General features: G+C 38.2%; 2 pseudogenes; both read right to left on the reverse strand.

Moving 5' to 3' along the window:
* Window positions 1-205: 205 nt before the first annotated feature.
* Window positions 206-2,804, reverse strand: G3bp1-ps5 (G3BP stress granule assembly factor 1, pseudogene 5; annotated as a pseudogene).
* On the reverse strand, window positions 11,805-12,131 carry Sec61g-ps4 (Sec61 translocon subunit gamma, pseudogene 4; annotated as a pseudogene).

Consider the following 12,877-nt stretch of genomic DNA (forward strand, 5'->3'; position numbering starts at 1 on the left):
CTGTTCACCTGCCATGCCTGTCTTCCTGCCTGCTTGTCTACTTACCACTAAATGCTTCTATTATGCATTGCCTTGGTTACGGTGTTTAATCACAGCAATAGAACTGTAACTAAGACAGCTAATATATAAAGTACTTATTTTAAGAATTTATTAATGAAAACCATAAAAACTCACTATTGCACTTTTTAAATATTTTATAGTTACTGGGCTCTTCTTTTCTTTATTGTCTTACATCCTAGATGTGTTTGATAATCTGTGTAGTGGTACTATAGATTCTATAGCCTTTACAAGCTTCATGTGAAGATTCCTGTTTATTCAGTAATGAGAACTAATAAGTGGGAGCGCCAAGAGAGTATGGTTAGAGGAATAAACAATGTCCTGGAACTTTTAGTCCTATACTTGACCTTTGAAAGCTACCATCAATACCTTTAAAAGTGGTTTAAGAAAGACTCCACATTGCTAAACACAGAGAATGTAAGGGATCTATAAAACCTGTTTTATATACCTTGCCCAAAGGGCCTTTTACATTTAGTCATTCATCTGTATACATTGTCATATGATTCTCTATAAATGTGTGAAAATATAACTACAATGAAGCTTGGTATTACCATTGTTTTTTAAATCTTGTTAGGGCATTATGAGGAAACAAATTTATAGTTAGCTAGTATGACCATAGCTCACGACCTACACCTTTTGAGGGGCATCTGAAATTGAAGGTAGCCAGTAAATCTGAGCCTTTAACGCGAAGGGTTGTGTACACAGAATGGAGATACATAGCACACAATCACTAGGTACCTGGTAGAGAAAGTTTCACATGTTACCGTGACCAGAAGCATTCTCAATTGTATTGAGTATAGGAATTGAAGTTATGTTTTGGTTTTCTTCCTCTTATAAGTATCCTTGGATTAGATTTTTTTTGGTAATCACATGTCAAAAGAACACCTTTTATTCAGTTAGCCACACCTGCAGGGACCCAATGGCAGTTGCCAAAAGGCAATTTTTCCACACCAGAAAGGAGTTGTGACTTGATTTTTCCCACTTCCAAAATGTTTATCAAATCCTGTGTCTCCCAACAAATGAAACATGGGTTGTCAGTGAAACGGAGACGCTCTTCTGGGGAATGGCCATGAAACTCCAGTCTGTGTATGCAATGTGAGCAGGAAGGTCAGTCTTTCCTCTTCCTCTTTACAAATCTATTCCTCCTAAAGTATCATTCGGGAAAACTGGGAATGAAGGACTAAAAGGTCAAGGGAGGAAAGGGGGTTGGGGAGCACACATCATGAACACAAGCGAAATTAAAATTGTACAAATTCAAGCAGTTCATGATAGACTACTCCAAGACACCAAAGGCTAGTTGAAGGAATTCACCATTCTGCAGGAGCCGGGGGTGTGTGCTGTGTGGAGATCTGAGCCAAGCAATTCACTGCCTTGGAGTTGTGATCCCCCTGCCCACTCCAAAGCCTGGTTTCTGCACCATGCCTCCACAGGGAGGTCCTCTCATCCCACCACTCGACCCACCATGGGGGCCTCCAGGTCCCTGAAGGCAGTTATCCCTGCAGTCGCCTTCCCTGGCAGCTCCAGTCTTCTTCTCTTCCACATTCAGGCGGACCGCACCTCGGAACATGATGGGCCTATTATTAAGGACCTTCTGAACTGGTTCAGAATCATCAAACACAACAAAACAGAAATTGGGTAACTTCCCACCACTGTTGGTGCGGAACTCCACCACATTCCCATAATTTGGGGAAAAAAATCCTTCAGTTCCGACTTGTCAACCTCATGTGGCAGGTTCCAGTGAAGAGCTGGTGACTGTCAGGGTGCCTCACCATCCTTCGAGGTTCCACATCTCCTGGTTCACCAGCCTCACGAATTGGCCAGGGTCTTCTCTGAGGAGGGATATTGATCCATTTCTCTCGAACTCTCTGATCTCTCTGAGGCCTTTGTGGTGGGATCTGAGAGTCAGGCTTAGATTCTGGATGGGGCTGTGATGCTGTGATGGGGATGTGGGGACTTTGACCACATGAGGTGGTGTCCCTGTCACTGGAACAGCTCCACTGGGAGGAAGGTTATTACTAGTCACAGATACCCAAGAAAATGTCCTTAAGTCATCCTGTGCTGGGGCCACGTCTGCCGGGCCGGGGAAGCGCTCTTCTGCACATCCTCAAGAGCAGCTTCTTCCAATGCAGCTCAGGCTTGTCCTCTTGAATGTCAGACACAGGTTCCGGCTCTGGCTCCGGTTCTGGCTCTGGTTCCGGTTCCACAACAGGCTCCTCTAAATGTTCCTCCAAGTCATTGCTGACAGTCTGATCATAGAAAGTTCCAGAATCATCAGGAACCACCTCTGGTGACTGATGTCTTTCTTCAGGTTCCTCTACTTCTTCCTCAGATTCCTCTTGAGGCTCTATGACAAAGCCACCAAAGACCTCATCTTGGTATCTGAAGATGTCTTAAACATAGAATTTGTTGGCAACGGAGCCCTCAGGAGCAAGAACAAAGGTCTGCATGAACCTCCGCAGAGCCTGGTTGTTGTTGGACAGTAGCCCCATCACTTGGACCACCACCGCCATCATTCAGATCTTGGTGTGGCAGTTGGTGAAGTTTTGTGACATCACTTTCCTGTGGATTTCCTTCTGCTGGTAGACTGCATCTGCTGGCTTCCCATTGGAATACAAGCCCTCGTGGGCATAGGAAGAGTTCTTTGCATAAAATCTGTGCAGCATGTCCTGGGCCTGGTTCAGCAGGGTGTAGTACTGTTCCACAAACTCCTGCCTGACCAGCAGCGGACAAGGCTTCTCCATACCCATCGCTTTGTTGAATTCAACCTGCGCCGCTGAGCAGGAGGACAGGGCTGCTGCATGGGAGGAGGTGGTGGCGTCCCTCGCGTGATGCCCCTTGGATTATAATTTTATTTGTATTTCTTCAATGCCATTTCTTCATAAAGCTTTCATAAAACCTCTTTTAGGATTCTGTTTCAAATCCATATGACTCAACTCATAAAAATTCTACATTTATATTTATGTATAAAATTATACATTTCTATATTTATTTTTCCAGCTCTCTATATTTTATTCTATTGATATTACAATTTACTTACTTTTACATTATGTTTGATTAACAAGTTATGTAATGTTACCATTACAACATATTTCACATTCTCTCATATTTTTGTTGTACCTTACCATCTTTTCATTTTAACTTACAAACTTCCTTTAGAATTCTTCACAAGAGAGGTCTACTAGAAAATAAATTTGTTCACCTTTTACTTGTCTAAGATAGTTCTTTTCCTTTCTTATTAGTCCTGGCTGTTCTGGAACTCACTGTGTAGACTAGGCTGGCCGGAAACTCATAAAGATCCACCTGCCTCAGCCTGCCTCAGCCTGCCTCAGCCTGCCTCAGCCTGCCTCAGCCTGCCTCAGCCTGCCTCAGCCTGCCTCAGCCTGCCTCAGCCTGCCAAGGAATAAATGTGTTGGGAATAAATGTATGTACTTCCATTGTCCAGCTTATCTAAGAAAGTTAATATCTCTTACTTTCCAAAGGACAGCTTTCTTTCTTTTTTATGTGTATGAATATTTTGTCTGTGTGTGTGTGTGTGTGTGTGTGTGTGTGTGTGTGTGTGTGTGTGTACCATATGCATGGCTGGCTGCCGTGGAAGCTAGAACAGACAATTAGATCTCCCTGGAACTAGAGCTACAGAGTGGGTGCTGGAAATTTCACCTTAGTCCTTTGGAAGAGTAATCAGTACACTTAACTGCTGAGACTCTCTGGGTCCATTAAGGACAGCTTTAGCAGGTAAAGTATCCTACTAGGTAGACTTTTTTTTTTCTTTCTCTATGTCTTACTTTCGACCCTTTGGGTGTTCTATCCCACTCTCCATACCTACAAGGAATCTGCTGAGAAACCCAAATGTTATTGAGATTACCTATTATGTGATAAATTCCTTCTTTTTTTGCTGCTTCTGAAATTTCCTTTGGCACTCATTTTTGAGAATTTTCATATAATATATCTCCATTAAGATAATGCTATATTTAATCTATTTTAAGCTTTTTGTGGTTTATCATTCTGAACTATCATCTGTCTCTCCCAGATTTGGGAAGATTTTGTCATAAATGTAATAAATAATTTTCTTGTTTTTTTAGGGGGGTTGTTGTTACTTTTCTTCTTTGTCTCTGTCTCTCTGTCTGTCTCTGTCTCTCTGTCTCTCTGTCTCTCTCTAAATATGTAGACCTGGTGGGTCTGGAATTCACTGTGTAGATCAGACTGGTCATAAACTCACAAAGATCTACCGACCTCTGCCCCTTAACACTCTGTCTCCCTCCCTCTCTAACACATACACCTCAAAAGCTGAGAGTAGATGTAGATCTCTCCTGAGTGACACACCCAGAATACAGCAAATACATAGGCGAATGCCAGCAGCAAACCACTGAACTGAGAATAGGACCCCCGTTGAAGGAATCAGAGAAAGGACTGGAAGAGCTTGAAGGGGCTCCAGACCCCATATGAACAACAATGCCAACCAACCAGAGCTTCCAGGGACTAAGCCACTACCCAAAGACTATACATGGACTGACCCTGGACTCCAACCTCATAGGTAGCAGTGAATAGCCTAGTAAGAGCACCAGTGGAAGCAGAAGTGGAAGCCCTTGGTCCTGCTAAGACTGAACCCCCAGTGAACGTGATTGTTGGGGGGAGGGCGGTAATGGGGGGAGGATGGGGAGGGGAACACCCATATAGAAGGGGAGGGGGAGGGATTAGGGGGATGTTGGCCCAGAAACCGGGAAGGGGAATAACAATCGAAATGTAAATAAGAAATACTCAAGTTAATAAAGGAAAAAAAAATGCTGAGATTAAAGGAATATGTCACTGCACCTGGCTAATAAATAAAGTTTGTTTATTTTGCTCTATTTTTTCTATTGAGTTTGTTATTATGCATATGTTGGTTCCATTGATGGTATCACATAATCATGATAGATTACTTTCATAATAACATATACATATTATACAAATTATATTGTTTGAATTAATAGTATATTCTTATACAACATGAATTATAATAACATTGTTTGTTAATATAATGACCTTGTTTTTCAGTTCATGTACTTTTAAATAGCCTGGGTTCAAATTTATTCATTTTTTCACCTGATGGAGTCATTTATTGATACGGTCTTCAGTTGTCTTCAGTAACTGCTGTTTGAGTATGGTATGTTAGCACAGACCTAAACTTGCTGGAGTAGTCCCATAGCTTAGATTCACAAGAAGATACTGACTTTGAGACTCCACAAACGATCATTCTAGTGTTAGAGACTACTTAGCTGGACTTTGATCCTTGGTGCAGAGGAATATGATTGAAATGCAGACTTAAGTGTCTGCCCCAATACTTTGGAAAGTCTTAGTACTGCAATTAAGGTGTCCTAGTTCACTTTCTATTGCTGTACTACTTCACTAACTAAAACTAATTTGGGGGAGGAAAAGGTTTACTCAGCTTACATGTTCCAATTATTGAAGGAAGTAAGGGCAGGAAGTCAATCTAGAGCAGGGACAGGAATCATGGAGGAATTCTGCTTTTTGGCTTACTTCCCATGAATTTGCTCAGCATGCTTTCTTAAACAACCCATGACTGAGGTGATGAGTCACCTCAATCATGAATCAAGAAAGTGCCTCACAGACATGCCCACAGGCCAATTTTATGGAAGCAATCCTCAACTGACATTCTCTTTTTCCCATATGTAGCTAATGTGTGTCATGTTGTAAATAACAAACCAAAACAGGTCTAGGACTTTGGGTTTTTAATTGCCAGCCTATGGCCTGTGGCTATTAGTCTAATCCAGTGTTGAGGTAAGCTTACATCTTCATGCTAAAGAAAGCAGTCTGAAATGGGAGCTTTAAAGAAGTTTATGAGTTCCAGAATGGTGCACTAGGAAAGGACTCTGCCACACTATTACCTCTTCTCTGTAGAAGTTGTGTCTCTCCTTTGTGCAGCCAATGGGCTTAATGGCTGAGTGACAAAACTAATATAAAACGCTCCTTCTGACCTTCTTCAACACATCTTTCCTTACCTTTCTTTTCTTCCTAAGTAGTTTTTGCACATGGATTCCTGACCTTTCATTAGTCTATTGATAGGGGCTTGAGTGCTTGGTTCTCAAAGACTTGACCAAATCACTCTCTGTACTTCAAATGCATGTGTCTGTGAAAGGTAGAAGCTTATATTCCATCATCTTGCTTATGCTTAATTTATCTGAAGGGGATTTTAATTTAATGTGATCTTTGGGATGTGTTCCTAGAGAGTTGTGAAACCTAAAATATGGTTGGTTTTTATTTGCCAATGTTTGCCTGAGAATGAATCTATAATGTGAGGGATGCACAGTACTGGGATGTCCATATATATTTACCTTCCCTTGTTACTCATTGTGAAATATGCCCATGAGCTCCACGCTATAACAGTCCATCAAGGTAAGTTCTTCAGAAGTCCATCTCTGCTAGTTTTCTCAACTTTTCTTTCTATTTCCAACTACAACATAGCCTGCCTTTCTGTAATGCTATTCAAAATGGGTTCTAGCTTCAGTCCTATTCTCAAGAAAGTTCTTTTTATTTTAAATATCACACACACATGATTCACATTGAATAATCAACCAATTTCCATTTTCTAATTGACTTTATTTTCCAAGCCCTTAACTTCCTTTTTTGCTTTCATTTTCAAATTTAATGAGATAAATAGCAAATTCAGTAGGCCATCATAAATGATTTATTCATAAGGATTCAAAATCTAAGCAACTAGTTTTATACAATGATCCAAAAAAGTTGAAAACAATATTCCTACCTGTACCAAAATAAACATGGAAATAAAACTTTTTGAATGCAGGCATAGCTATTTTTAGAAATAGAATGGTATACATTTTAAAATATTAATGTTTTGGTGTCCATATATAAAGATAAGATTCAGAATAGCCAAAAGGCATGTTAGATTTGAACTGAAAGACAAGTGATTCTATCAATTCTACTCCCCCTTACTAGGCATTAATTAGCATGGCCTATTATTTTTCTTATCAATAATTGTCCAATCAGACAATTTTTTTCATCTTTACTGATGCTCAGTACAAGTCATCCATCTCCTGTTACAATTGCTGCCAGAGCTTTCTAACTAAACTTTTGCCACCCTTCTTAATTTCTGTGGTAGGCTATGTAATAACCCTGTCCCTTTCTGTGCATCCAAACACCCACCACACACTCTGCCGCACACAGGATGACTACATCTAATTCTGAAAAGCATGTATCTCTACTGGTACTGTTTGCTACTTTGCAAAGACTTTTGTAAGAGAAATCAAATTAAAGGTCTTGAGAAAAGGATATTATTTTTGGCCTATCTATTTTTTTTCCCAAAGAATCCAGAGGGTCCTTTTTAGGGAGAAGATGTAGGATGTTATGATTGTTGCTGAGATTAGGGGGCTGACAGGAGCCTATAATGCTATACTCGTGACTCTCAAATTGGAGGAAGGAACCATCAGTAATGGGATGAAAATATTGTCTAGAAACAGAAAAGACAAATAAATGGATTTCCCACTTGATTTTATCCCAGTAAAACCAATTTTGAATTCCAGACTTCTAGAAGTATAAGATAATGAATTTGTAATGTATGCCATCAAATTATATTTAAACTTTGTTATAGTAGGAAAGTAATATAAATATCTGCAATAGACTTTACACAGAACAATATCTTCTAAAATTATAATTCTCCAGGCACTTAGGAAAGACAAAAATACCTTACATACCTGCTAGGAATATGTGCTATGGACTAGTTGGTATTCTTCTCAAAATTAAAAATATACAATTCTAAATCTTTGGTGACTGCGAATGTGACCTTATTTGGAGATGAGGACTTTGCAGAAATAATTGAATAAGACAATAGGTATGGTCTCTGGTATAATATGATTTATGTTCTTATTTAAAAGAAAGAAATATGAAGACAGTAGCACATGTATAGTGAGCAGAAAATGTCAACAGCCAGAGAGTAGATGACTGCATTCTCATAAACCAACAAGAGAGGCTCCAAACAGTTTATTTTCATAGCATTTTCTGGTCAGTTATCAAACTGACACAGCTAGATTTATCTGGGAAGAGGAACCTCAGCTGAGAAAATGCTTCTATAAGATTATCCTATAGGCAAATTTATGGGACATTTTTGGTTAATGATTGATGGGGGAGTGCAGCTCACTGGACATTGGTACCCCAAGCAGGTGGCCTTGAGTGGTATAAGAAAGCAGATAGAGAAAACCATGGAGAACAATCCAGGAAGCATCATGCTTCCACAGTCTCTCTTTAGTTCTTGCCTCCATGTTCCAATTTTGAGATTTTGCCCTGTGGTCCACTGTGATCAGGACTTTTAAGCCATTCCTCCTTAACTCCTTTGGGAGTTGTTTTTCTCCCCCAATCACAGTGTTTATCATAGCAATAAAAAGCAAAGTAGCATATAGCCCTTAAAAATGTGTGACATCTTTATTTTTAATTCCTTGTCTCCAGAACCATGATACAATATATTTCTATTGCTTATGTCTTCCAATTCATAATTCAGATCCCTAGAAAAATAATTTACCCTGACTGACTTGGTCACATTGTACCTCTTTTGGCTTGCCCTCAGTTACTCCCATTTTTCTTTTCTGCCTTCCAACTTTGAGTCTCTTTTTCAGTTTCTCTTTCTTATTTACTTGTTCATTTGTTGTTATTCATTGAGACAGGATCTCACTATGTAGTCCTTGCTGTACTGAAACTTGCTAGATAAATCAGAATAGCTTCAACTAGCCTGTGGATTCACAGAGATTAACCTGCCGCTGCTCCTGAGTGCTGGAATAAAAGGTATGCACCACTATGCACAGCTTGAATTTCCTGCTACACTCTTCATGGGCCATCTCTCCCCTTACAATTTATTATTTGGGAAACACAAACTCCTTCTTCAGGTCTCGACTTAAGTATTACTTGCCTAGAGATATTTTATAGCTGTCAATCCAAAGGTGCAGTGTAGCCATTCTCCATTATTCATTCATAGCATTATGATCTATTCTGCATTTTCTCATATAAATGCTTTTTTACAAATATATTTTGAAGATTATTCAATCAATAGCTCTCAGTGACCATGTCTATAGTTCTAATCATTGCATATACTATTCCTAGAATATTGTTTAGCATTGCATTAACCACTGATTAACAATTGATGGGGAGCACTTACATATTTATTACTGGCTGAACAAATAAATGCATGTTCAGCATGACCTCTTACAAAATCCTCTTTAAACTCATATTCCATTTGTTTCTGCCTCATAACTCATTAGCATTTGCCTATGATAGCTAATTTTGGTTATCAATTTGACTGTATCTGGAATTATCTAAAAACCCAGGAGCTGGCCTGATAGAATGATGAAATAGCATTTTGAAGATACAGTTATCATACCAATTAGCTAGCAGCAGTTCAGAGAGCTGGGGAATGGTTCTGCAGAAAGTTATATATACTTTGAACACCCAATATGTAATATGGTTTCTCCCTTATTCAGGATTCATGGATCTAGGAAACAAAGGATGGAAAAGGAAGTGTTTCTACTCACCATCTCCCCTAGTGATCAAGTAGGGAAAAATTTCTTTCCTTTTATGACCTTGAGTTTTCCTGGCCTAGAAGTTTTGGTTCAAGATAGGAGAGTACTTTTTTCTGGAGATATAAGAAAAATTCCATTGAACTGGAAGCTCAGACACCCCCCTTCTGATGCCCCTAAACCAAAAAGCTTAGAAAGGAAATACAGTGTTAGGAGGGTTGATTCATCAGATTACCCCGGGGAAAGATAGATTGTTTCTCCACAATAGAGGTGAGGAAGTTTATGTCTGGAGCGCAGGACATCATTTAGGGATATCTCTGTGTTGCCATATCTTATGATTAAAGTCAATGGGAAACAACAAGCTAATCCAGACAGGATGGCAGCCATTGTTGGACCACTCATACCACAACCTGTAAACCAATCTAATAAATCCTCCTCTAGTGTGTGAATGTATGATAGTGTGTGTGTTTGTGTGTGTGTGTGTGTGTTTGTGTGTGTCTGTGTGTGTGCATGTTTTCATTCTATTACTTCTGTTCCTTTATAGAACTTTGAGCAACACTTTACATAATAGTCTACTTTTTATAATATTTTTGGAGAAAAATTCTAGAAACACAGTTGAATTCTGTCCATATTTATCATGTATAATGAAGAACCCAGCTCATGGACATTAATACTGATAGTTTCTCAGATTCAATCTTTCCTGAAACCTAGGAAAACATCTTTCATATGACAAACTTAAGGTGGGAACATATATGATATGGACAAGTGAGAAAAATGCAGAATGAAAGACCTGGAACTATTATGTATTCCTCCATGAGAAAAGAAAGGGAATCCAGAGACATCAGGGCTTCAGAAAACAGTTTCCTTGAAGTATAAGGATTCTCTGGGTCTTATTATTCCTAGTATCTTACTCAAAAGATACAATAACTGGTTCCACCACTATTTGCTTTCATCTTGTTTGTGCAGAACCACACCAAAATCATAACATCAGCTGAATGTTGTAGAAGTAGGCATATACATTATATATACATATATATATAAATTATATATATATATATAAAATTTGGTTTATAACACTGATTTTTCTTCTTCTCATGGCTATTAATATTGGTTTCATAAACTAAAATTTTAAGTTGGTAAGAATCTCGCTTCAATACATAAGAGAGCAAGTAAACTCGGTCTCACTCTCCCAGGACTCCTTTTTAAAACTGCTCATGCGTGACAGCTTATGAGTCACAATGTTTGTGCTATAAATTCATATAGATTCTCATATGATGTTCCATCATCACTGCAGCTTGGCATGCCTCCAAAGTTTCCCAATAGCACTAACATTTGTTATTTTCTTTTCTGTCTTCTTTAATAGGCTACCCTTTAAAATGTTGTTTTGCATTATAGAAAGTTTGAACATATCCCTAATTAAAGTTGTCTACTATAATACTAATTCTGAACTAGCTATCATGTCTCAGAATGCCAGTTGAGTCGGAAAAAAAGAAACAGTTTGAAGGTTCTACATTTAACTGTTTGAGAAGTTGGATGGCGTTAACACATTGCCATTGATCCAACTGTTTCCATGGTTGAATTGCTACTTTCAGTCATCGTTCCAATCAAGCCATCTGGTCTTTTTGGCCATTCAGAAAACCAAATCAAATCAACTACTCAACTGCTCAGGAATTGACCCAAAAAATGGTCAATATAATCAATCCTATCAAACCAGCCTCAATCCTAAAACACAACATGTCAGGGGAATGCAGATTGCTTTCTTATTCCTTTGAAAGAACACAAAACTCCACTTTATTGTTCCCATAATAAAGGCATTTTTAATAAATAACAGTTCAGCATTTTATGCTAAATAAGTTCTGAATTTTTAATGTACTAAAGTTTACAAAACACCTTTACAAGTTATAAATTAGCTTTTCAACAAATAAACACACACACACACAAACACAAACACACACACACACTCCCCCTTGGTTAGCTATAAAATTCCATGTACCTTTCTTTTTATTTTTAAATTTAAACTATTATTATTATTATTATTATTATTATTATTATTATTGTTATTGACACAGTCTCACCACATTACCTTAGCTGGCACAGGAGTCACTATGTAGACCAAGCTGGCTGGGAACCCAGAGAAGTTTGCTTGTCTCTGATCCTCAACATCTGGAAGTAAAAAAAAACTCACCACCATGCCTGGCCCGTGTATATTTCTTTATATGATCAGAATATTTTTCCATGCACCATTTTACTTCATGAGCTTGTCACCCCCTCATTGATTCACTAGTCCCATGATGAGAAAAATTCAGCCACCAACAATAATGTTATTAATAAGGATGTGGATCAGTTTCATAAAACATCCAATGAATCCCATGATAGCAAATCCTATTTCACTGTCCATGGCAATCTTCTGGAATTCTTTTCCATCGGGGTTGGTCCATCTTTTAACCAGCTGAATTGAGTCCTTTAAAAACTGCTGACTTAGCTCGACAAACTGCGTTACCTGATCCATGTTTGTGGGATGGAAGTTTGAGAGAGTAGAGACACATGGCTTCGGAAAGACAGAATTTTTGAAATATCTTTTAAAATTATTTTATGCGTGTCTATGTGTCTCTGCGAATGAATTTCACATGTACAAGTAAGTATCTGTCTGCCTACAGAGGCCAGAAGAGTGCATCAGATCCCTTGTAGCTAGAGTTATAGGTAGTTGTGGGTTATCTGACATGCTAATGGGAAGTAAATCAGGTCTTTTGAAAGAGTAGTTAACTGCTGAGATGTGACTCTAGTCCCAGGATCAGAATTTTAAAAATAAAATATTTGAAGATACTTAGACAACAGAAATTAGGCAACAAGAATATCAATGAATTACATAAAAGCTGTGAACAGATTATTGTCAACAAAATAAAAAACATGTTAAACACTGAAAATTAATTATTTAGGCACATGTATATTGACAGCATCAAAAATTGAGGAATTTTGAAAAATATGCCTTTTTGAAAGCTAAAATAAAAAGTTTAAATGCCAACTGAAACATTCCTTAAAACATTCACATGCAGTCACATTCAAATGGGTATACACACAAATAATAGTAATATTCCTTATTTAAAATTCAAATTAAATATAATATGTTAAAAATTAAACTGAAGAGATTTTTGTTTTTGTGGGGTTTTTTTGTTTTTTATTTTGTTTTGTTTGGTAGGGTTTTTCTCTTTCTTTCTTTCTTTCTTTCTTTCTTTCTTTTTTTCTTTCCTTTCTTTTTTTGAGACAGGGTGTCTCTATGTAACCTTTGCTGTCCTAGAATCTCACTG

Source organism: Rattus norvegicus, chromosome X (assembly GCF_036323735.1).
Source record: "Rattus norvegicus strain BN/NHsdMcwi chromosome X, GRCr8, whole genome shotgun sequence".
Classification (NCBI taxonomy): domain Eukaryota; kingdom Metazoa; phylum Chordata; class Mammalia; order Rodentia; family Muridae; genus Rattus; species Rattus norvegicus.